This window comes from Gorilla gorilla, chromosome X (genome assembly GCF_029281585.2).
Source record: "Gorilla gorilla gorilla isolate KB3781 chromosome X, NHGRI_mGorGor1-v2.1_pri, whole genome shotgun sequence".
Taxonomy (NCBI): Eukaryota; Metazoa; Chordata; class Mammalia; order Primates; family Hominidae; genus Gorilla; species Gorilla gorilla.
In genome coordinates, this window is record NC_073247.2 from 147631927 (window position 1) to 147657198 (window position 25272).

General features: G+C 41.5%; 1 pseudogene; it reads right to left on the reverse strand.

Moving 5' to 3' along the window:
- Window positions 1-18022: 18022 nt before the first annotated feature.
- Window positions 18023-22523, reverse strand: LOC101153988 (cancer/testis antigen family 45 member A8-like; annotated as a pseudogene).
- Between the last annotated feature and the right edge of the window lie 2749 nt (window positions 22524-25272).

The following is a 25272-nucleotide window of genomic DNA, read 5'->3' on the forward strand; positions in this document are numbered from 1 at the left end:
CATACCTGTTATCCAGCATTTTGGGAGGCTGAGGCAGGCAGATCAACTGAGGCCAGGAGTTTGAGACCAGCCTGGACAACATGGCAAACCCCTTCTCTACTAAAGTACAAAAATTAGTGGTGTGATGGCACATGCCTGTAGTCCCAGCTACTCAGCAGGCTGAGGCAGGAAAATTGTTTGAGCCCAGGAGGCAGAGGATGCAGTGAGCCGAGATCATGCCACTGCACTTCAGCTTGGGTGACAGAGCAAGACTCAGTCTCAAAAAAATAAAAAAATAAGATAAAATATAGAGAATGGGCAGAGAGGAATAAGGCCAGCGGGGCTACAGCTTCCGTGATTGCCCTGCTATCTTGCCTGCTAGCCTTTGCATTGTCCAATGAGACTGAGGAGTTTCCTTTTTGATGTCTCTCACAGTGAATGACCGCCACTTGCTTAGGATCATTCACAGCCCCTAAAAGCTGCAGTATTTCTTTACTATGTTCAATGGGGGAATTCCTTGCATTTAGAAGACCCCGTCCTTTACAGATAGCAACATGTGCATGAAGGACAAAGCAGGCATCCTTGGAGTCAATATGTATGTTTAGTGTCTTTCCCTGACCTGCAGCCAGGGCCCTAGCAAGGAGAATTAGCTCTGCTTTTTGTGCTGAGGCATTAGGTGGCAGTGCCTGGGCATCTATTGTTTGCTGTAGACTATCCACATTATATCCTGCCCTTCTTTTTCCATTTTCCGTAAAAATACTTCCATCAGTGAACCACTCAGCATCAATGTGATTAGATATCGACACATTTGTATGTGAAATAATTTACCTCACAAAAGATAACAGGAAATTATGGAAAGTCCAAATGCTTTAATATTTCTAAATTTAGGTGAACTTACAGGTGTTTATAATGATGTTATGGTTAACAACAGAGCAATGGTCATGTGTCTGATTGGTCTTAAAAATTCAGAACAAATCCTTAATGCTTCTGGGAAATCAAATCTTTTGAAAACCAAACAAGCAAACTGTGTATTCTCAATGTTTTAAATTTTACTTTATGTTCTGGGATACATGTGCAGAATGTGCAGGTTTGTTACAGAGGTATACATGTGCCATGGTGGTTTGCTGTACCTATCAACCTGTCATCTAGGTTTTAAGCCCCACATGCATTAGGTATTTGTTCTAATGCTCTCCCTCCCCTCAGAGCATCTATGGCAGGTGTATACAAGCGTACATACCTGCCAGAATTTAATCAAAAATCATTATGCCAAACATGAGACTCATTGGGTTCATTTTTTTGTGTGAATTCAATGAGTATATGGAAGTTCTTATATCTGTTCAAAATAATACATCAAAATATATCTGGAAAATTATATATTTATATAGAGACATACTGGGCTTCAAGATAACATGCAATGAAGAAACTAAAAACTAAAGATGGTTATCAAATATTAAAAGACATGGCCGGGCGCGGTGGCTCAAGCCTATAATCCCAACACTTTGGGAGGCCAAGGCGGGCAGATCATGAGGTCAGGAGATCCAGACCATCCTGGCTAACACGGTGAAACCCTGTCTCTACTAAAAACACAAAAAATTAGCCGGGTGTGGTGGCAGGCGCCTGTAGTCCCAGCTACTCAGGAGTCTGAGGCAGGAGAATGGCATGAACCCGGGAGGCAAAGATTGCATTGAGCCGAGATCATGCCACTGCACTCCAGCCTGGGCGACAGAGCGAGACTCCCTCTTAAAAGAAAAAAAAAAAGACATAGTATGAAATAACATAAAATATTATGCCAAGTAGAAAGTGTCTTTTCACATGCAGATTACAAATATGTGTGCAACATTTTGGTTTAATGATATTTTCAACCAAGTAGAAAAATTTAATAAAGCTCTACAATTAAAAAAAAAACCATATCTAGGCCAGGTGTGGTGCTGAGGTGGGTGGATCGAGAACAGCCTGGCCAATATGGTGAAACCCTGTCTCTACAAAACAAAATAAAAATTAGCCAAGTGTGTTGGCATACACCTGTCATCCCACCAGCTACTAGAGAGGCTGATGGGGAAGGATCACTTGAGCTCAAGAGGTCGATACTGCAGTGAGCCGTGATTGTGCCACTGCACTCCATCTTGGGCAACAGAGCGCAACCCTGTCTCAAGAAAAACACACATAACTATACATACAAAAAAGCAAAACTACCTTTGCTTACAGAAAGTGGAAGAAAGTGTGTATATATATATATATATGTATATTATATATGTGTATATATATATGTATATTATATATGTGTGTATATATATATACACACACGTGTGTGTATATGTATGTGTGTATATATAGTAAATAACAAAAATAAATTAAAAAATAATATTGTAAGGTTTGTGCACCTACTTTCCAATTTTTCAATACATTTGCAACAACTTTAATGTTCTGGAAACACTAATTGTTTAAAAATTTATGAAAATATGTTTATCGAGGTGCACATTTCCCCCGTGCCTTGGGCTCCAGTGTGACTGCACAGCACTAAGTAAGGGCAGGGGATTAGGGCTCTCCACATCCAGGCATTGTGAGTGACTCTTCCCAGAATATAAAAAGGAGAGAAGTGGAAGAAGGTAGGGGTGGCTCTGAAAGCAGAGGTTTTTCAGCACCATCTCAGCTGACATCTCACTGTCAACAACTGGGTCAGAGGACCACCCTTACTGAAACAGAGTCCAAGACGGAAAATATTTTTTTAAAAGGCTGCCCAAAACAAAATCAGGGTTACAATAGAGAGGAAGAAAGGGGAATGGATAGCACGTAGTCAGGTAGCAATGCCTGCCCACAAATGAGACACTGAACCATGACACAGATAGACTGTCTGCAAGTGGTAGTGCTATGATGAAAACAAGGGGCAGAAATTACTGAGGGTCTTACTTTAGATTAGATGACAGAAAGGTCTCTCCGAGACAGTGGTATTTAAGGAGAGATGGAAAAGATGACCAGGAGCAGTGGCTCACATCTGTAATCCCAACACTTCAGGAGGCTGAGACAAGAGGACTACTTGAGACCAGGAGTTCAAGACCAGCCTAGGCAAAATAGAGACTCCATCTCCACAAAAAAAAATAATAATTAAAAATAACATAAAATAAAGAAAAATAACAAAATGGGAAACAGTTATTTGGGCAGAGGAAAGAGCAACTACAAAGGCTCAGTAATAGACACATGCCTGTCATGTTTGAGGAACAACAAAGAGGCTGGAGTCACTTCAGCACAGGGATGGATGGGACAGGGACAGGTGGGTGGCACCAAGTGTGGTTGGGAATATGAAGCAGGGGCCTCATGATGCAAAGCTCTTCCAACTGCCCCTTCTGTGATTGCATCATCAGTCTTTCTCGGATGAAAAGTTTAAGATTATGATTTGGGTTTTTGTTTTTGTTTTTTGGCCTCCATCCACAATATCCTCCCTGCCCATCGTGGAGTTGGGGCTGGCCAAGGCAGAAGCCCATTATTTCTCCAGTTCCTTCAGCAGCCACAGCCTGGGATTGGTCTTGCTGCCAACCTCCTAGCTGATGCACAGGGGATGAGCCCTCAGCCTGTGTTCACAGAATTCCTTTAAAGCCCTTTTACCTAGACATGGTCCAGCTTTGTGGGACTGCACTTCTGCTCAGTTTCCTTGAAAAACACTCCTGGACCCTGTAAAACCTGGAGTCTACAGAACCTTCCACGTATTTTTCCAAATTCCACAATTTACAAAACCTTGCACATATTTTTCCATAGGAGGCCCAAACCTCCTCTTTGTATCTCCTTTTCTTCCCTATTTCTTAAAGAGATTGCCCAAGGGGCACCAACTGGATTGGACTCTTCTAGTAAGCCTCCTTCTTGGACTCTAGGCTCTCCCCTTGGAAACTGCAATATTGAGGCTCTAGGACCTGCTAGCAAGCTCTGGCCTTGTAGATGACAGATTCCGGTGTCCCAGGAGCACCAGTCCATCGTAAGTCCTTCCTTCCCAGTTCAGAGAAAACCCACAGTGGCTAAGCTGAGTTCTGATGCAGGCACTACCTCTTTGGGTTCAAACACAGGTCTGTACACCCCACTGCTGGCTGCATAGCAGACACTAGGAAAAGGCAAATATCTATATTCCTCTTTCTACATTTCCTTGGGAATCACTTTTACTAATCTCCCTCACAAGACTTGCAGAGCACTTGGAACTTTCTCAAATGGAAAGATCTCTGTATACATAATTTTATGATCTGTAACAACTTATTCAGAAACTTCTTCATTCTGGTTCTGAGACTAATGCATTACATACATTGGATATCACACTTGTGAAAGTCAGGTTTAAGCAGAATATCAAGTATATTCATGGACCCCCCTACACATCTGTGAGCAAAACCTTGTGGAAACCATGCTTTTCCACCATCAGAGAAGACCTACTTTAAAGCAGAAGCTCTTTTGGGAATCATCAGGTTGTGTTTGGCATGGCAGCAGGGGCAGGGACATTAGAACACAAGTTATTGTCATTCCCCCCTCACCAAGGCCCCTAAAAGCATTGGCTGGCTCCGTTGGGCCTGTCTGGTTGTCCTCAACTGTCAAGATTTGGATTTGCCATTTACTGACAGTGGGACTTGGGTCGTCCCCTCATCTTCTGTGGCCTGAACTTCCTCACCAGTAAAATGGGGTGAGCAATTTCTACTCCCTGGAATCCTCAGCAGGAGTGAAAGAGATGTAACATTCCAAGTGTCTGTACCATGCCAGGGCATAGTCAGAAAATTTGTGGGCTAACGATGAGGGCAAAGATGAATGATACTGGCTGGGCTCATCAGTGCTGCGTGACACCTACAGGGAGACAGACTCTGGTGACCCCTAACCCCCAGGAGAAACTGAAAAGGTACAGAGATGTCCGCCATGGAGCACAGCCTGTGGACAGGGAAACATGCACTTTGGAGGCAGGAAGATAGCCCGATTTAAGATGCTCTGCATGAGCTTTAAGCAGAATCTCCACTGTCTAGTGTGAATTGATTTTCTGAGTATCTCCCCCAGAAAAGAGACTGTTGTTCTAGGTGCAGGTTTTCAAAAGAAAGGACGTCCCTTTTTATACAAGCTCCATGTTGCGGGAATATCAAGTGTCTGCCAAGGGACACTTAGCCTTGTATTACGGGCTCTTGAAACTGATACAGAGTTGCATCATATTTTAAGATGAAAGGGGTTTTTGCCATGGGCTTCTCCACTTGGCAAGGCAAAATCTTCGCACATTTTAGTTTGGGGATCTCAGTTTACTAAGGAATTTAGTCGCCCTTTTGTGTAGTACAGTCACATTGCAGTAGAGTTCTTAGAGCATTGGCAGTGGAGTTAGAAACACCTGGGTTTAAATCTGGGCTTAGCTACCAGCTAGTTGTCTGTCCTTGGGCAAGTGACTTAATCTCTCAAGGCTCAGTCTCCTCAGGTGTTATTTAGAAACCATAGCTCCTATCTCAAAAGGTTGTGTGGGGATTGAAGGTGAGCATGAATGTAAGAAGTCATAGGCAATGCCCAGCATGTTTTCATTGCTCATGCGATGTCCTTCCTGGGTTGGTACGGCATACAGGAAGCGGACATGGCCAAGTACCTAGTAGATGTTGCAGCTCTGGGGCAGAGCAAAGTTCAAGGTGGGTCATTTGCTGATTTTCAGTGACCTGTTCTGGGGTACACAGAGTGAAGACTAGCCCGGAAGGCCAGCAATAAGCTGAGTGAGGGTAACTGGGCCCTGACAGGTGACAGCTTCCTAGGAGTACTCAGAGCTGACAGGCTGAGGCAGAGGCAGAAGCAGAAGATGGGAGCTAAGCCCTCATTCTCCTGAGAGGCCCATGTAAGAGATGACAAGTGAGTAGAGAAAGTTCTGGAGTCAGGGTCATGTGATGAGTAGAACACAATGGGAGGCTGTAGGTCAGGAGGAGTCTAAAGCTGGAGAGTATGATGAGGCTGCACTGGATGAGTGGAAAGTGCTTTGGGTTCAAGACAGAGCTGGAGATGAGGTGCTGCTACAGGTATGCTCTTACGTGCCTATGACCTGGCACTAGTTACTTAACCTCTCTGTGTTTCCATATCCTCTTCTGTAAACAGAGGATGATAACAGCAGCTATTCCCTAGGATTATTGCGAACAGTAAAAGAATTCATTTATTCAATATTGACTAAAAACCCTCTAAGTGCCAGGCACTAATATCGGCATGAAAAAAACAGTGAACTAAACTGTTCTCGTGGATCTTACATTCCAGTGCAGGGAAAATGCACTAAACAACCAGAGCAACTACAGAACATGTTATTCACCAAAAGCAGAAATCAGGTGAAGAGATGGTACAAGAGTGGATGGTACTTTGAACTTGGTAGTCAAGGAAGGCCTCTCTGAGAAAGAGACATCTAACCTGAGACAGGAGAAAAGGACCTTATGCATTTAGTTCGGCCCTGAAAGGCTCAGCTTCTGCAGAGTCCCCTCTCCTCCAAGGTCAGAGAAAAAGGAGGGACACGGATTTTAGTAAGTCTTCCTAAGGCTTTCCAGCTTATATCTTTGGGTGCAGTCTGCATGTAATCTTTTCTTCTGCATGTCTGCCCTGCTCCAGCACCGGAGGAGGAGACAGCAATCTTACAGAGACTGCTTAATGAGCTCCTACCATTGCAGAAGGCCCTTTCATTATGAAAAATCTGTACACACAAATATTATCGCCTATTGGTTCTGCTTTCCTGGTTGAAGTTTGATTGATATAGATTTTGGTATTAAGTGTGATTTCAGAAGAACAGAATTTTAAGAAGAAATTCTCTGAAATTGTTCTGGGTTTCTGGAGTTCTCTCTTTTATCTAATTTGATTTAAAGGCCTTCGTGACCCTGTTTCTAATGGTAAAAGAGCACTGGTAGTCTACAGCAAGAAGTGGCAAGGGATTTTCTTAAATTATCACTTTTAGTTACTTGCACTCAAGCACCTATAAGAATGCCAGGGTCTAGGTGATCAAGTAGGTGATTTCCATAAACAAGTATCCCAGAACGTAAAATAAAATAAAAATTTTAAAACTACAAAAAAAGCCTAGTATGGTGGCGCAGGCCTATAGTCCCAGCTACTCTGGGGGCTGAGGTGGGAAGGTCGCTTGGGCTTAGTGTAGGGTCCAGCCCTACTGGGCCTGTGGGTTTTTCTCCTCGTTTGCGGAGACGAGAGATCGTAGAAACAAAGACACAAGACAAAGAAAAGACAGCTAGGCCCGGGGGACCACTACCACCTAGACGCGGAGACCAGTAGTGGCCCCGAATGCCTGGCTGCGCTGTTATTTATTGGATACAAGGTTAGGGAGCAGGGTAAGGCCCAGGCACTGGGTTACAGCTAGCCCAGGGAGCCCTCTAGTGGCCCTATCCAGGCATAACAGAGGGCTCACACTCTTGTCTTCTGGTCACTTCTCACCGTGTCCCTTCAGCTCCTATCTCTGTATGGCCTGGTTTTTCCTAGGTTATCATTGTAGAACAAAGATTATTATAATATTGTAATAAAGAGTAATGCTACAAACTAATGATTAGTAATATTCATATATAATCATATCTATAATCTATTTCTAGAATATTCTTATTGTATATATTTCCTTTATTGTACTGAAACAGCTTGTGCCTTTGGTCTCTTGCCTTGGCACCTGGGTGGCTTGCCGCCCACAGCTCAAGAGGCGGAGGTTGCAGTGGGCCGGGATCATGCCACTGCACTCCAGCCTGGGCAACAGAGAGACACCTTTTCTCAAAATTTAAATAAATGGATAAGTAAATAAAGTAGAAAAAAATAACATTGTAGTGAAAATGAGGAGTATAATGGAGATGACTGGTTGCCTCTAAATGTGCTGGAGAACATAGGAAAAGAAAATTATGACCTCAGGTCCTTAAAGCCTTATCCATACCAAGATCCACATAAAGAGCTAGAAAGCATCCATGAAAGAACCCATTATCTCCTGTAGCCACAGACCTGATATTTGGGAAAACCATATCCAAAGCTGAATCTTGCAGTTGGCTGAATTACAACACGAATGCAATTCCTAATCTCTCAAGGTCTCTTCTGTTCATGTAGAGCACTGATTGGGAATGAATGGGATCCTGAACATTTTAATGTGATATATATGCAGACTTTGATGAAGCTGGGTACCTTGAACCCCTAAATTCTGTGAGATATGTCTTTCAGACACCTAAAAAAAGGTGTAAAAAAGTAAAAAAGCACCTTCACTCCCGCCCGAGGAGTTTATTTCGCCTCTGCCTGAAGAACCTGCAATAGTCTGGTCTGAGGTAGTGGCCTTGAAGGACACTGTTGATCCTCCTGAGAAACTGCACCCACCACCTTTACTTCATTTAAAACCCTGTAAGACTCAAGTTTCCACCAGCCCCAAACTAGAGGGTACATAATGTGACCCATTAGTAGGGGTAGAATTTACTATAACAACTACTGATATTTTTTTCCAACGCTAATAGGCAGAAACCTAGGGACTTTGTGTGGAAATGTTTCTTGAGGGTGGGGTATGAAGGTAGAGAAAAAATAAATTTGATACACACCAGATTTATCAATATAGAGTCATTAAGCCAAGGTTCTGGATTCAGTATTTTTCTTTGAGAGGGTAAGGATGGCTCTAGCAGTTTGCTTGGTTGGTTGACTAAAATAAGGAAGAAAATGTTGACTATCCTTAATTAAGGAGAAATTCAAGGACTTCCTTGATATACTCCAAAGTCTTAAGGACACTGGAATGTTAGAGTGAATTTATCATGGAAGAACTGCTCAGCCATGCTGGTAGGTCCAGAGGACGTGACTTTCACCAAGGCTGCAAGAAATTACTTTGTATGTGGAGCCCAGAAATCTGTGAGGAGTTTGAGGTGGCTGTCTTCTTTAGTCAGACATTACTGCAGGCTCGCCCTTGAGGAAAGATCATGCTGCACTACCTAATAACTATGCTGTTAATCGTTGTCCCGACCTTCCTCAACAGATCTGCGCCCAATTCTTACTGTGGCAGTGCATGGTGGAAAAGTAATCAGAATTCTCAGGGATTACTTGATAAAGGCTCTGAACTGGTACTAATTCCAGGATTCCTAAAATGTCCCTATGCTACTCTAATAAGAGTTGTTTCTGTTAATCATGTGGTTTTTCATCAGGAAATTCATGTGGTTTTACATCAGGTCCAATGTACAGTGGACTAAGTTGGTCCATGAATCCACCTTCTGGTTGCTTCCCAGTTTCAGAATGCATAGTTGGGGACGTACACGGTAACTGGCAGAATCCCCACATTGGTTCCCTGACCTGTGGAGTGAGGGATGCTATGGATGGAGAGGCCAAGCTGAAGCCACTAGAACTGCCCTAATTATAAAAATCATAATCCACAAGCAATACTACTTTCCTGGAGGGACTGCAGTAACTGGTGGTAACACCAAGCATTTGAAGGACACAGGCTAGTGATTCTTCAGCCATCCCTTTCAACTGAACTATTTGTCCTGTGCAGAAATATATGGATTTGTGGCCAGGCACGGTGGCTCACGCCTATAATCCCAGCACTTTGGGAAGCCAAGGCAGGTGGGTCACTTGAGGTCAGGAGTTCAAGACCAGCCTGGCCAACATGGTGAATCCCTGTCTCTACTAAAATATACAAACAATTAGCAAGGTGTGATGGTGCACAACTACAGTCCCAGCTGCTCAGGAGGTTGAGGCAGGAGAATCGCTTGGACCTGGGAGGTACTGCAGCTGCTGTGCTCCAGGTGGTTTTGTTGCTTTCGTAACTGTGACATCCCTGGGAACCTGATACATAATATCAATTAGGTGAATGTTTTTTTCTCTTTCAGTCATTATCACAAACAAGTTTGGGTTCGGCTGGAAAGGTCAGCAATGTACTATGACCTCCTATTTCAAGCTTATATCAACTCTCTAGGCTTACATCCTAAATGAGTCCTTAAGGGTCCTTGACCACCATTCCCTTATACCAGATGTGACACCATCTTTGCACTGATAACACTATGCTGACTGAGCAGGAGGTAGCAACTAATCCAGTCGCATTAGCAACACACTTGCAAGACATTCTGTGATAAATAATTCCCACACAAAATCAGAGGCCTTCTAACTGAGTGAAACGTTTAACAATCTAGTAGTCTGGCATGTCAAGATGGTGCTTATAAGGTGAACAGCAAGTTCCTACATCTTGCCTTTCTTACCACTAAATAAGGAACGCAAAAACGAATTGTGTAATAGATGCTTGTTTTCGCGTATACCTCAATGTTGTGCAGTACCATGACCCATTGCCAAGTGACTGAAACCCTGCTAGCATGGATTGGGGCCCAGAAAAGGAGAAACTTCTCTGATCCTGCAGGTGTGGTCTCGTGTGGAGTTCCCTGTGACCAGTCGACTAGAAAATAAAAAATATCATGCCTGATTTTCATTTGTTACTTCAGAATATGCAGGCACAACATGTATTATTTTGTTAATGCTGCAAAACAAATTATCCCCAATTTAGCAGCTTAAAACAACACAAATATATAAGCAGTTCTGTAGATCAGAAATCTATGCAGCCTGGATTGGTTTCTCTGCTTAGGATCTCACAAAATCAAAGTTAAGGTATCAACCAGGCTGCTGGCTAACTGAGGACTCAGAGAGAACCTGTTTTCAAGCTCATTTGGGTTACGGGCAGGTCTAACTTCTTAAAGTTGTGGAACTGAGGTAGCCATATACTTGCAGTCTTGGCTGAGGCCACTCTAAGCTACTTGAGCCACCTCCATACCTCCTTGGATGCACCCCTCTATCTTCTAAGCAGTAATGGTGCATCATGATTATGGTGGCTGACATAAAGATTATTCATGGGTTTGGCAAGATGAACTTTCATTTACCAGGTTCATCTCACTACAGCCACTGCTCACTATTCAATCTGCCAGCAGCAGAGACCAACACTGAGTCCCCAGTGTAGCACCATGTCCCAGAGTGGTCAGTCACCTTCCAGGTAGCACTGTGATTACTTGGGTCTGCTTCCACAGTTGAAGGGGCATCACTTTGATCTTGCTCAAATAGACACTTATTCTGCATATGGATTTTCATTCCCACCCACAGTACGTCAAGAAAACCAATACTGTGGTATTAGGAAAGGCTGTATCCACCATCGTGGTATCCCACACTGCACCAGTTTTTTTTTTTTAATACTTTAAGTTCTAGGGTACATGTGCACAACATGCAGGTTTGTTACATATGTATACATGTGCCATGTTGGTGTGCTGCACCCATTAACTCATCATTTACATTAGGTATGTCTCCTGATGCTATTCCTCCCACCACCACCTACCCCACGACAGGCCCCGGTGTGTGATGTTCCCCTTCCTGTGTCCATGTGTTCTCATTGTTCAATTCCCACCTATGAGTGAGAACATGCGGTGTTTGGTTTTATGTCCTTGCAATAGTTTGCTCAGAATGATGGTTTCCAGCTTCATCCAAGTCCCTACAAAGGACATGAACTCATCCTTTTTCATGGCTGCATAGTATTCCATGTTGTATATGTATCACATTTTCTTAATCCAGTCTATCATTGATGGACATTTGGGTTGGTTCCAAGTCTTTGCTATTGTGAATAGTGCCATGATAAACATACGTGTCCATGTGTCTTTATAGCAGCATGTTTTATAATCCTTTGAGTATGTGTCCAGTAATGGGATGGCTGGGTCAAATGGTATTTCTAGTTCTAGATCCTAGAGGAATCGCCACACTGTCTTCCACAATGGTTGAACTAGTTTACAGTCTCACCAACAGTGTAAAAGTGTTCCTATTTCTCCACATCCTCTCCAGCACCTGTTGTTTCCTGACTTTTCAATGATCGCCATTCTAACTGGTGTGAGACGGTATCTCATTGTGGTTTTGATTTGCATTTCTCTGATGGCCAGTGATGATGAGCATTTTTCATGTGTCTGTTGCCTGCATAAATGCCTTCTTTTGAGAAGTGTCTGTTCATATCCTTTGCCCACTTTTTGATGGGGTTGTTTGATTTTTTCTTGTAAATTTGTTTAAGTTCTTTGTAGATTCTGGATATTAGCCCTTTGTTAGATGGGTAGATGGTAAAAATTTTCTCCCATTCTGTAGGTTGCCTGTTCACTCTGATGGTAGTTTCTTTTGCTGTGCAGAACCCCTTAATTTTATTAGATCCCATTTGTCAATTTTGGCTTTTGTTGCCATTGCTTTTGGTGTTTTAGTCATGAAGTCCTTGCCCATGCCTATGGCCTGAATGGTATTGCCTAGATTTTTCTCCTAGGGTTTTTATGGTTTTAGGTCTAACATTTAAGTCTTTAATCCACCTTGAATTAATATTTGTATAAAGTTTAAGGAAGGGATCCAGTTTCAGCTTTCTACATATGGCTAGCCAGTTTTCCCAACACCATTTATTAAATAGGGAGTCCTTTCCCCATTGCTTGTTTTTGTCAGGTTTGTCAAAGATCAGATGGTTGTAGATGTGTGGTATTATTTCTGAGGGCTCTCTTCTGTTCCATTGGTCTATATCTCTGTTTTGGTAACAGTACCATGCTGTTTTGGTTACTGTAGCCTTGTAGTATAGTTTGAAGTCAGGTAGCGTGATGCCTCCAGCTTTGTTCTTTTGGCTTAGGATTGCCTTGGCAATGTGGGATCTTTTTTGGTTCCATATGAACTTTAAAGTAGTTTTCTCCAATTCTGGAAGAAAGTCATTGCTGGCTTGATGGGGATGGCATTCAATCTACAAATTACCTTGGGCAATATGGCCATTTTCATGATATTGATTCTTCCTATCCATGAGCATGGAATGTTCTTCCATTTGTTTGTGTCCTCTTTTATTTCGTTGAGCAGTGGTTTGTAGTTCTCCTTGAAAAGGTCCTTCACATCCCTTGTAAGTTGGATTCCTAGGTATTTTATTCTCTTTGAAGCAATTGTGAATGGGAGTTCACTCATGATTTGGCTCTCTGTTTGGCTGTTATTGGTGTATAGGAATGGTTGTGATTTTTGCACATTGATTTTGTATCCTGAGACTTTGCTGAAGTTATCAGCTTAAGGAGATTTTGGGCTGAGACGATGGGGTTGTCTAAATATACAATCATGTCACCTACAAACAGGGACAGTTTGACTTCCTCTTTTCTTAATTGAATACCCTTTATTTCTTTCTCCTGCCTGATTGCCCTGACCAGAACTTCTAACACTATGTTGAATAGGAGTGGTGAAAGAGGGCATCCCTGTCTTGTGCCAGTTTTCAAAGGGAATGCTTTCAGTTTTTGCCCATGCAGTATGATATTGGCTGTGGGTTTGTCATAAATAGCTCTTATTATTTTGAGATATGTCCCATCAATACCTAGTTTATTGAGAGCTTTTAGCATGAAGGGGTGTTGAATTTTGTCAAAGGCCTTTTCTGCATCTATTGAGATAATCATGTGGTTTTTGTCTTTGGTTCTGTTTATATGATGGATTACGTTTATTGATTTGCATATGTTGAACCAGCCTTGCATCCCAGGGATGAAGCCAACTTGATCGTGGTGGATAAGCTTTTTGATGTGCTGCTGGATTCGGTTTGCCAGTATTTTATTGAGGATGATGCTGGCCTCATAAAATGAGTTAGGGAGGATTCTCTCTTTTTCTATTGATTGGAATAGTTTCAGAAGGAATGGTACCAGCTCCTCTTTGTACCTCTGGGAGAATTCAGCTGTGAATCTGTCTGGACCTGGACTTTTTTTGGTTGCTAGGCTATTAAATATTGCCTCAATTTCAAAGCCTGTTATTGGTCTATTCAGGGATTCAACTTCTTCCTGGTTTAGTCTTGGGAGGGTGTATGTGTCCAGGAATTTTTCCATTTCTTCCAGATTTTCTAGTTTACTTGCGTAGAGGTGTTTATAGTATTCTCCATTTGTATTTCTGTGGGATCGGTGGTAATATCCCCTTTATCATTTTTTATTGTGTCTATTTGATTCTTCTGTCTTTTCTTCTTTATTAGTCTTGCTAGTGGTCTATCAATTTTGTTGATCTTTTCAAAAAACCAGCTCCTGGATTCATTGATTTTTTGAAGGGTTTTTTGTTTCTCTATCTCCTTCAGTTCTGCTCTGATCTTAGTTATTTCTTGCCTTCTGCTAGCTTTTGAATGTGTTTGCTCTTGCTTCTCCAGTTCTTCTAATTATGATGTTAGGGTGTCAATTTTAGATCTTTCCTGCTTTCTCTTGATGGCATTTAGTGCTGTAAATTTCCCTCTACAAGCTGCTTTAAATGTGTCCCAGAGATTCTGGTATGTTGTGTCTTTGTTCTCATTGGTTTCAAAGAATATCTTTATTTCTGCCTTCATTTTGTTATGTACCCAGCAGTCATTCACGAGCAGGTTGTTCAGTTTCCATGTAAGTGAGCAGTTTTGAGTGAGTTTCTTAATCCTGAGTTCTAGTTTGATTGCACTGTGGTCTGAGAGACAGTTTGTTATAATTTCTATTCTTTGACATTTGCTGAGGAGTGCTTTACTTCCAACTATGTGGTCAGTTTTGGAATAAGTGCCATGTGGTGCTGAGAAGAATGTATATTCTGTTGATTTGGGGTGGAGAGTTCTGTAGATGTCTATTAGGTCCACTTGGTGCAGAGCTGAGTTCAATTCCTGGATATTCTTGTTAACTTTCTGTCTCGTTGATCTGTCTAATGTTGATAGTGGGGTGCTAAAGTCTCCCATTATTATTGTGTGGGAGTCTAGGTCTCTTTGTAGGTCTCTGAGGCCTTGCTTTATGAATCTGGGTGCTCCTGTATTGGGTGCATATATATTTAGGATAGTTAGCCCTTCTTGTTGAATTGATCCCTTTACCATTATGTAATGGCCTTCTTTGTCACTTTTGATCTTTGTTGGTTTAAAGTCTGTTTTATCAGAGACTAGGATTGCAACCCCTGCTTTTTTTTGTTTTCCATTTGCTTGGTAGATCTTCCTCCATCCCTTTATTTTGAGCCTATGTGTGTCTCTGCACGAGATGGGTCTCCTGAATACAGCACACTGATGGGTCTTGACTCTTTATCCAATTTGCCAGTCTATGTCTTTTAATTGGAGCATTTAGCCCATTTACATTTAAGGTTAATATTTTTATGTGTCAATTTGATCCTGTCATTATGATGTTAGCTGATTATTTTGCTCGTTAGTTGATGCAGTTTCTTCCTAGCATCGATGGTCTTTACAATTTGGCATGTTTTTGCAGTGGCTGGTACCAGTTGTTCCTTTCCATGTTTAGTGCTTCCTTCAGGAGCTCTTGTAAGGCAGGCCTGGTGGTGACAAAATCTCTCAGCATTTGCTTGTCTGTAAAGTATCTTATTTCTCCTTCACTTATGAAGCTTAGTTTGGCTGGATATGAAATTCTGGATCGAAAATTCTTTTCTTTAAGAATGTTGAATATTGGCCCCCACTCTCTTCTGGCTTGTAGAGTTTCTGCCGAGAGATCCACTGTTAGTCTGATGGGCTTCCTTTGTGGGTAACCTGACCTTTCTCTCTGGCTGCCCTTAATATTTTTTCCTTCATTTCAACTTTGGTGAATCTGACAATTATGTGTCTTGGAGTTGCTCTTCTCCAGGAGTATCTTTGTGGCATTCTCTGTATTTCCTGAATTTGAATGTTGGCCTGCCTTCCTAGGTTGGGGAAGTTCTCCTGGATGATATCCTGAAGAGTATTTTCCAACTTGGTTCCATTCTCCCCGTCACTTTCGGGTACACCAGTCAGATGTAGATTTGGTCTTTTCACATAGTCCCATATTTCTTGGAGGCTTTGTTCATTTCTTTTTGCTCTTTTTTTCTCTAAACTTCTCTTTTCGCTTCATTTCATTCATTTGATCTTCAATCACTGATACCCTTTCTTCCACTTGATCGAATCGGCTACTGAAGCTTGTGCATGCGTCACGTAGTTCTCATGCCACGGTTTTCAGCTCCATTAGGTCATTTAAGGTCTTCTCTATGCTGTTTATTCTAGCTAGCCATTCATCTAATCTTTTTTCAAGGTTTTTAGCTTCTTTACGATGGGTTTGAATATCCTCCTTTAGCTTGGAGAAGTTTGTTATTACCAATCACCTGAAGCCTTCTTCTCTCAACTAGTCAAAGTCATTCTCCATCCAGCTTTGTTCTGTTGCTGGCAAGGAGCTGCATTACTTTGGAGGAGAAGTGGTGCTCTTATTTTTAGAATTTTCAGCTTTCTGCCTTGGTTTCTCCCCATCTTTGTGGTTTTATCTACCTTGGTCTTTGATGATGGTGACGTACAGATGGGGTTTTGATGTGGATGTCCTTTCTGTTTGTTAGTTTTACCTCTAACAGTCAGCACCCCCAGCTGCAGGTCTGTTGGAGTTTGCTGGAGGTCCACTCCAGACACTGTATGCCTGGGTATCACCAGCAAAGGCTGCAGAACAGCAACTATTGCAGAATGGCAAATATCGTTGCCTGATCCTTCCCCTGGAAGCTTCATCTCAGAGGGGCACCCAGTTGTATGAGGTGTCAGTCGGCCCCTACTGGGAGGTGTCTCCCAGTTAGGCTACTTCGGGGTGAGGGACCCACTTGAGGAGGCAGTCTGTCCGTTCTCAGATCTCATACTCCGTGTTGGGAGAACCACTAATCTCTTCAAAGTTGTCAGACAGTGATGTTTAAGTCTGCTGAAGTTTCTGCTGCCTTTTGTTCAGCTATGCCCTGCACCCAGAGGTGGAGTCTACAGAGGCAGGCAAGCCTCCTTGAACTGCAGTGGGCTCCATCCAGTTCGAGCTTCCTGACCGCTTTGTTTACCTACTCAAGCCTCAGCAATGGCAAACGCCCCTCCCCCAACCTCGCTGCTGCCTTGCAGTTTGATCTCAGACTGCTGTGCTAGCAGTGAGCGAGGCTCCATGGGCGTGGGACCCTCTGAGCCAGGCGCAGGATATAATCTCCTGGTGTGCAGTTTCCTAAGACCGTTGGAAAAGCACAGTATTAGGGTGGGAGTGTCCCAATTTTCCAGGTACCATGTGTCATGGCGGTACCTTGCAATTCCTGGGTGAGGCAATGCCCCGCCCTGCTTTGGCTCACACTCCATGAACTGCACCCACCATCCAATAAGCCCCAGTGAGATGAACCTGGTACTTCAGTTGGAAATGCAGAAATCACCTGTCTTCTGTGTCGCTCACACTGGGAGCTGCAGACTGGAGATCTTCCTATTCAGCCATCTTGGAACCAGAAATGGCCCACACTGCACCAGTTTTAACCATGAAACTCACTTTACAGGAAATGAAGTATGGGAATGGGTTCATGCTAATGGATTTCACTAGTCTTCTGATGTTCTTCAACATCATGAAGTGACTGGCTCAATAGAACAGTGGAGTGATCTTTAAAGCCTGAGTTGTAGTTCTAGCTTTTTGGCAGTGCCTTGAGGGACTTGGCTGACAATCTCAGAGGTGGCAATGCTGTATCCCAGCTTCAAGTATATGGAACTATTTCTCCCATAGCCACATCTATGTCTTCAAGAATGAAAGAGGCAAGATGTGGGCCTAATCTCACTATTACTCCTGGGTGTCTAGCAGCAAAATTTTTCTTCTTATGCTCAAGAAGCAAACTTTGCTCTCAAGAAGCCAACTTTTGGCTTTGCTGGACTAGAGGTCTTAGTTACAAAATTTAGAAATTTTTCAACAGGGGAACAAAAAATGATTCCATTGAAATAAAAATTGTGTCTGCCAGCTGACCACTTTGAACTCTTCATTCCTCTCAACCAAGAGACAAAGTAGGGGGTCCGCTACTGACTTGGGTGATGGAAACTGAAAAAAAAAGGAGATCAGGTTCCTACTACACCAGGGGCTAAGGAAGAGTATGTGTGATATGTCTAGAGAGCTTCTTAGTCCTCCGGTGTTTTGCAATTAGAGTTAATGGAAAATCACAGCAACCCCATCCAGGCAGGACATCTAATGGTTCAGACTCTTCCATAATGAAGGTTTGAGTCATCCTGCCAGGCCAAGCATCATGACCAACTGACATGCTATCTTAGGGCAAAGGGAATGCAAAACGGGTAGTGAAAAAAGGCAGTTCTAAATACCAGCTACAACAATGTAAGCTGCTGCAGAAACCACGACTGCAACACTATTTACCTAATGGGTTAATAATATCTACCAGCACAGGTGGGAATACAAAACAACCAAAAAACAAGTTATTCTTTCAAATGAAATGCTTAGTGAAAAAGAACATCTTTTACTAACAGAAATTTCTTAGCTTCTGGAAGGCCATTTGATTCAGTAACATATGCCAGGAGACTTCAGCAATATCCTGCTCCATTGCAGAAAACAGCAATCTGATCCTTTTCTCTCTTGAATCATTAATGAGATTATGCATTTGGGGTGTGATAATCCTCCATGGACAAGTACTCCCAAATCATATGTTCCAGTTTCTTCTCAAGGAGCTGAACAAAGTCTCGGCTCATATATCTGAAAAGAAAGAGACATGTTATTAACCAAAAGATAGCCCAAGAACCTATGCTGTAGGAAGCACCGTGAAGGACAGAAAGATGAAGAAACAATCAGCATGGAAATAGAAATGTATCTGCATGGTAAGAGGTACTCTAGCCGGCAACAACAAATGCTGGCGAGGGTGTGGAGAAAAGGGAACCTTCATACACTGTTGGTGGGAATATAAATTACTACAACAACTATGAAGAACAGTATGGAGTTTCCTCAAAAAACTAAAAATGGAGCTATCATATGATTCAGCAATTCCATTGCTGGGTATATACCCAAAAGAAAGGAAGTCAGTGTACCGAAGAGATATCTGCACTCCCATGTTTGTTGCAGCACCATTCACAGTAGCCAAGATTTGGAAGCAACCTAAGCGTCCACTAACAGACGAATGGGTAAAGAAAATATGGTACATATACACCATAGAGTACTGTTCAGCCATAAAAAAAGAATGAGATTCAGTTATTTGCAACAACATGGATGGAATCAAAGGTCCTTATGTTAAGTGAAATAAGCCAGGCACAGAAAGACAAACTGCCCATGTTCTCGCTTATTTGTTGGAGCAAAAATGTAAGACAACTGAACTAATGGAGATAGAGAGTAGAATGACGGTTACCAGAGGCTGGGAAGGTTAGTGAGGGTGGAGGGTGTGGGAAGGGGGATGATTAATAGGTAGAAAAATAGAACAAATAAGATGTAGTATTTCATAGCCCAATAGGGTGACTATTGTCAGTAATAATTTAATTGTACATTTAAAAATAATGAAGAGTATAATTGGATTGCCCGTAACACAAAGGATAAAAGCTTGAAGAGTTAGATATCTCATTTACCGTGATATGATTATTACACATTGTTGTCTGTATCACAATATCTCATATACCCCAGAAATATATGCATCTGCTATGTCCCTACACAAATTTTCTAAAAGGAGGTTGTCTAGCAAATACAAAGAGTGTCAATCGAGGGACAATGCACACCTCGGACTATGATGATATTGGAAGTCTCCATAGTCTTCGAAGAATGAGTTAGATTCTGATAACATTTAGCCTAAGTAACTGTGGAGACAGCTGTAACTATGAGTGAGGACCAGGGTTTGAGAAACGCAAGGCAGGGGCTGTTCCCCACGCTCACCCCCAGTACTCTATTGGGCCCAAGTGCTTAAAGAAATTGGACAGTTCCTATTTCTACCCACCTTGCTGCTTCCTTGATGATGGATTAAAAAAATAGTTTCTTGACTTCTACAGGTCCTTGCACTCCTTAAAGCAATTTGAAGATTTTTTCATATTCTGAAGGTGTTTAAAAAAACCTTCAGTATTATCAAATATAAAGAAGAATACAAGAGAATCTATACCTCAGCAATCATGCTTCATAGGCTAAAAGGTTTCAATTGCTTAAATCAAGATACCTGCACATACAAAAACTAAATAATAAAAAAGACACCTGCACATACATACCAATGAAACTCTTTTAACCCTAACCAAGTAAGAAAAGAAAAGCAAAAGGCATACTATGCTGTAGTCAAAGAAAAGAGGAACCACCATAAATTATGTGCAAACTCAACTCTGGCAAAGAATGAGCCTCAAGAGGTAACATGAATATCTTCTGAATCATAGAAAGAGAGACTTCCTATAGTTTTATAAAAAACAGACATTCTTATACTACTTACTTTGTCCAATGCATCGGATTTCCTTCACTAATTGACGTTTTATATCAGCATTAATTTCTTCTTGGCTTTTGGGAAAAAGGACTATTTCTCTGCATTCTAGGTCATCTCCAGAGAAATTGCTGGTAATGATTCCTCCCACAGGTGCATTGCTACCAGATTTCTGCCTCATCCTATCTTTCTGAAGTCGTCAATCTGAGAATCCAATTGGCTGGGTGGAATACCATCTCCTGTCATAAGCTCTGGTGAAACAAATTTTGAGTAAAAGCCATCAGTTGGTGTTTGACCACTTTCTTTCCCCTCCACATAGACCTCATGAATGACAGATCTGGAAACCAAACTGAGAAGTTGAGCTGTGAGATATGTGTGTTTCATCACCCCTCTGGGTATGTCTATGTGCTCCTCAGTTTCTAGGGAATTATTTATTTCATAAATGGGAGGATATACCAGGAGGACATCCCAGACCTGACAAACTTGAGGCCAGGACACATAATACAATAAAATCACCTCTTATTTTCTGGCCCTATGAATAGATATGGAAACCAAGTAAGACAGTACAACTCTAAAGCAACATTCACAGATCCCTGGTACTCATGGGACAGTTTCAGCTTGTTATGCTTTACAAGTTGAAAGCAGCAAGTCTCACTTGATATCATGATTTCTCAAATTCACTTACAAACTGCCATGTTTTACTAAGCTGGAAGCCAGACAACTTGGACACACCTCAACCAGCCTCCTCTCTACATCAAATATATTCTGAGAAAATAGAGGTGGCCATTACTACTGAAAGTTCTATATGTACTCCATCAACAAAAAATCCCTTTTAGTGTATGATTTTCCTCATCCTTCCTGTCTCACAAAAGTGACTTTCTTTTCACTCCAGGTCTGACACCTCTCATTTATTCATCGTCTGTGGCAGGCAGCATGCCAGTAGCTGGGGATCAGCAGCAAACAGCCCAGAGAGCAACGTTCCCTGCCCTTGTGGAGCTCACATCCTCATGGGGTGGTCAGACAGTACGTGCACAATGAGCAAATGAAACATACAGTGTTGGGCTAGTGGTAAGGAAGCAGTCCACAGGCCTGTGGGCAACAGCAGCAGAGGGAGCCCCAGGAGCTGCTGCTGGTTGAGCAGAGCCTTCTGTGGAGGTACCCTTGGGCAGGGCTTGAAGGAAAAAGCAGAGCTGCCTGCGCAGAGGCAGAGGGGGAGTTCCAGGCTGCAGTGAGGCCAAGGATATGGGCTGGAGTGGGGATGGACCAGGCACTATGGGGTGAAGGACAGTAGCAGAGAGAGTCAGGAGATGATGGGGCCCGTGTTAGGAGAGGGTGACGGAGGCCAGGCCATGCAGAACCTCGCAGACCAAAGCTGCTTCACAGTCGGTTCTGAGTGCTTAGGAGTGTTGAGGATGGGTGTTCAGGAGCGACATGGCATCACGTGATTTACATGCCAACATCATGACCCGGCTGCAGGGTTGGAGGGTATGTGTTTCATGTGGGAAATAATGGGAAACATGGAGGTATCTCAGGAGCTCAGTGATTGATCGTGGCAGAGTGGAATAGAAGGAGAGAGAGAGATGCTGGGGTTCAGGATTTTTTTACAGTATTTAGAGAAGAGAAGAAAAAGAAATGTAGAAAAAAACAATGATGGGGTCGGGGGCGGTGGCTCGTGCATGTAATCCCAGCACTTTGGGAGGCTGAAGTGGGTGGATCACCGGAGGTGAGGAGTTCGAGACCAGCCTGGCCGACATGGCGAAACCCCATCTCTACTAAACTTACAAAAATTAGCTGGGTGTGGTGGCTGGTGGTTGTAATCCCGCTACTCAGGGGGCTGCGGCAGAAGAATCACTTGAACCCAGCAGACAGGTATTTCAGTTAGCCGAGATCGCGCCACTGCACTCCAGCCTGGCTGAGAAGAGCGAAACTGCGTCTCAAGAAAAAAATGATAGGGATTCACCAATACGGACAAGAAATTTAAAAAAAAATTGTGGGAAATGGAAATCCTAGAAGATTTTCATGAAGAAGCGAGTGAACAACTGTCAAATGCTGCTGAGAAATTAATGGCAATGTCAGCTGAAACTGTTGACCTTGTCAAGGACAGTTTCTCTGTAGGGGATGAGGCAGGAGGCCGACTGCACTGGATACAGCATGAAGAGGAGGTGAGGACAGGCTTACTTACTGTTTTCTTTGGACATGGCACAGCCTGCAATAAGACTGTCTCCTGCTCCTTGTTTCCTTGCCAACAGGGCCATCTTCTGCCTTTTCTGATACAAAGGACTGTCACATTACCTGGGACGTTTAAACACGGTTTCAGGATCTACAGCCACCTTCTCTGTTTTATCGGTCATTGTTTCCTGAAAAACATCAATGAACATATTCCATTCACGACAAAAATCTAACAATCACAAAATGGCAAACAGTTTGCATATGTGTATACAACCAAGACTTTGAATCATTAATTTCACTTTTAATCATGAGCCAAGATTTACCAAGTCTCAACAAACACTCTGTTCTCAGGAAAAGAAACCTAATTTTAATGTACACTAAGTAAAACAGAAGAAAGATGGTATAACCAAATCAATCAGAATGCTTGTGGAATAAGCAGCTATCATCAACCAAAAATAGATAAAAATATTATTACCTATTTGAAGATGTATAAGCCAATCTGTATTAACCCTTATTAGAAAAATACATGCATAAACCAATGTGTATTAACCCTTATTATACATTATATTTTAAATTATATATATATTATACATATTATACATAATATATATTTAATATAGAAGTATGTATACTTATATATTATATAAATATGGAAGTATGTATACTTATACTTATGTATTAGCATTTAAGTATATTATATATTTATTATATATTCAAATCGATGTATAAACCAATCTGTATTAACCCTTATTAGGAAAAATGAGGACAAAGAAAAGGATTTTAGAAGATTGATACAAAACTGATGATAACATCTGACAAGGATTTTAGAAGAAAGAAAAGCTACAAGATCAAGCCAAAATACAAGCCAAGATCACCCCTGAACTTAGACACAAAAAATTCAAACTAAACGTGAGCAAATAAAATGCAATAGTACTTAAAAAGGACATACATCAGCCATGGTGGAGTATATTGTTGAAAGGCAACATTGATTTAACATTTGAAAATCAATAAATGTAATTCACCATATTAACAACAACAACAACAAAAACACAGGGAAACACCACATGATCATTTTCATACATGGTCAATGTTTAAAGTCCATTCGTGATAAAAACTATCACCATCTTAGAAAAAAGGGCAACTTTCCCATTCTGGTTAGCATATGTACAAAAAAATAGTAAATGCCATACTTCATAGTGACGTATCAGTATTTTCTCCCTGAGTCTAAAAACAAGACAAAGATGCCCACTATCCATTCAACAATTTACTGGTGGTTCTAAAAAGTGCTGTAGCATCAGGAAAATATAATACGTTTAAAATTTGGAAAGAAATAACCTCGCAGACCAAAGCTGGTTCACAGTCGGTTCTGACTGCTTAGGAGAGTTAAGGATGGGTTTTCAGGAGTGACATGCCATGATGTGATTTACATGCCATTCACAGATGACATTGTTCTGTACATAGAAAATGCAGAAGAATAAAATCATTATGGTTAATAAGCAAATTTAGTCAACACACTAGATCTAATAAAAACCAATGGCATTTCTGTGTAATTAATAGCAACAAATAATTAGAATATGAGATTTCAAATGTCATTAAAAACACTTCCAAAAACACCAAATATTTAGGAATAAATCTAATCAAGATGTGCTAGAGTACTACACAAAAATTATAAAACATCACTCAGAGAAATTCAAGACTGCAGTAAATGGAGAAAAATATTCTTTTCATGCATTGGAAGACTAGGCTAGAGTGGAGTGGCACAGTCTCTGCTCACTGCGACCTCCACCTCCCGAGTTCAAGAGATTCTCCTGCCTCAGCCTCCCGAGTAGCTGGGATTACAGGCGCCTGCCATGACGCCTGGCTAATTTTTCTATTTTTAGTAGAGATGGGGTTTCACTATGTTAGCCATACTGGTCTCGAACTCCTGACCTCAAGTGATCCGCCCGCCTCGGCCTCCCAAAGTGCTGGGATTACAGGCGTGAGCCACCGCACCCGGCCAGAAAACATTATTAAGAGACATTATCGTCAAGTCTCTCAGAATGATCATAGCAATCATATTTAAAATTCCACCATGTTAACAAAAGTTTTTCTGAAAATTGACAAGCAGATCATTTTTTAAGTATATGCAAATTAAAGATTTGGAAAAGCCAAGTTTTTTTAAGCCAAGGGAAAGTCAGTTTTTTTTAAGAAAAATAACTAAGTTAGTAGATATGCACTACTATATATGAAATTTACTATAAAGGTAGAGTAATTAAAACAGTGTGGTATTGGAGCAATGACAGGCAAGTACACCAAGGGAAGAGGACACAGAGAACAAAAAGAATCTGGAAATACAAAATACAGAAGAGCTGTAAATCATTGTGGAAAGGACAGTGCTTTTAATAAATGCACTTGATAAATGCAGGGAAAATACAAACCTTGACTCTTACCTCTTCCCACTCCACAAAACTTTATTAAAGACGGATAGACGATCTAGTAAACACTTAAGATATTGTCTTCACAACTATAGAATAGGCAAAGATGTTTTTAATGAGGATAAACAAGCACTAACCATAAAGAATGAACTGTTTAATTAGACATAATTAAATGGAAAACTTCCGTTCCTCAAAGACACTATTAACAGACTGAAAAACCAAAGCGTGTTTGTAGATTATACATTATGCAGTATATATCATAGGTTATATATAAAAATATATATTAATTACACACATATATGCATATAGATCTGGCAACAAATGAGTGGAATCCAGAATATATCCACAACTACAAATGAATTTCTAGAAAACAAACATCCCAATAAAATTTGGGGGGAAAAGCTGAATATGCACTTCATAGGAGTCAAACTCAAATGGCTATTAATCACATCAAATATACCTGGACTCTGACTTTACTCCATTCCATGAGAATTTATTTCAGATGATTGCAAGATGAAAACGTTCTGGAGATCTGTTTCACAACAATGTTAATATACTTAACACTACTGAACTGCACACTTAAAAATGGTTAAGATGGTAGATTGTATGCCATGTATTTTTTCCCACAATTTAAAAATTTAATGAAAAATGAACTCTCATGGAATGA